The following is a 1824-nucleotide window of genomic DNA, read 5'->3' as shown; positions in this document are numbered from 1 at the left end:
AAATGCTCCAATAATAAATGATTCAATACCTATGAGGCTTGTATTTCATCAAAGTAAGGAAACGTTGGAAGAGAAATGTCCCCAGAAACATTAATTTACATTTAATCTGTCTGTTTTTGTTCCAATCTGGACAACATCAATATTTTCCTCTTTCCCCCAGACATGCATAATTTAGTAGCATGTGTTTTTTGAAAAGGACACCAAAGTCATTCCAGTTCATCTACATGACTGTTGGCTATGTGGGGCTAAGTAGTATGGATGATGTCTCATGCAACAGAAGGTTAAACAAATAATACACAAAATGAAATCACTGTGCATGACATGCTGTAAGTGTGTGAAATCAGCAGTACTGGGAAAAGTTTTACTGAAGTAAAATTATAGATAAAATAGAATAACCTGTCACACTGTCTTCAACAGGGACGTGCAGAGAATGTTAGATAGGCAGGGGCTGAAATTTCTAAAAAGGGCCTTTTCGTGAAAGTATCGAAAATAGAGACCTCCAAGCTACACTGAAGTAAGCATAATCAAGTCAATACTGGAGATGTGGTGTAACGGCATACATTTCTACACCGAGATTGCAATTCTTTGAACATAAGATGCTGCATTCCAGTTCAAGAGAGTTTGGACAAGGCAACTGTCTTGAATGCTGCCTTCAGGTATGGCATGGGAAGGGGGCATTTGCCTTTCTTTCACCATAGTAAAAACTGCAAACATGGTCTGGAGAGGGCACTTTTTTACAGGCGGACACTTTACCTCATTGTTCCACCTCATATACTGTGTATATAGTCTAAATAGAATATATCCTCCCAAAACGTACCGCCCCCTTCTCGAGGGGGCCCAATAGGAAATGAGCCCCCTGTGACATAGCATGGGGCCGATTTCACCTCTCACCTAGACACAGGATCTGACATGAAGTTTGACCTGATGGTCAAGATTCAATTATGTATCTTCCGAGCAAGCAGTTGCGCAGGAAACCGCGGCTTCAAATCCGGGGTAGAAGAGGAAAGTTACATGGTGCTGATTTAAAGAGGTGGTGCCATAGTTTTGTACTTTTTCTGTTTTTCATGTGTCTAGGAGGTTGAAAGTACTTCATTAGACCCCCTGATGTGTTTTTTTTGAGAAATGATGTATTCTCTTAGTATTTGTTTGTTTTCTCTTGGAGGCTGCCCCTTGTGGTCAAAAGTGTCAGTTAAAAAACACAGATACTAAGTGTGTCACAGTATCAACTCCTCCCCAATTCACCCTTTGTCAAGTCCCGCCCATTGTCCTGCCCCTCTCCACACCCATTGGTTGCTGTGTCTTGGTGGGACATTCAGTGGGACATTCCATCCACTGCCATGTTAATTCAGTTGCTTCATATTGTTATTCTGTGTGCTCAATTCTAATTTCAAACTTTGTTTCAGTCAATTGGAGCTGCTCAGTGGCAGTATAGTGAATCGGCATGTTTTTAAATGTTTTTATTTCTCCAAAAAATATGTTTTAGCTAATTCAACATAAAAAAGGCGGAACCAGGGCGGGACAAGGCAGATAGAGTCTGCTGGTTGGTCAGTCAGGGACCAACCAGGAGGCTAACAAAGGGTGAATTGCCATTCACCCAACACTGTGGGGTGTGGCTATATCAGCTGGGTCACCACCCACCATGCCATCCATGCATACTTAATGAACTGGGGGGTGTGGCCACATAAAAACCCAATTTTAACTCTTTCTGTATACTTTTTTGGAAAAAAATCTTCCTCCTAATATAATCATAATACCTGATAATCATGTTTTAGAGGGGGGGAAATCATGGCACCACCTCTTTAAGTGAAAGTAGAAATACTCTGT

The sequence above is a fragment of the Nannobrachium achirus genome, assembly GCF_963921795.1.
Source record: "Nannobrachium achirus genome assembly, chromosome: 14".
Lineage (NCBI taxonomy): Eukaryota > Metazoa > Chordata > Actinopteri > Myctophiformes > Myctophidae > Nannobrachium > Nannobrachium achirus.
The sequence above is the reverse complement of the archived record's forward strand: the minus strand, read 5'-3'. Positions refer to the sequence as shown.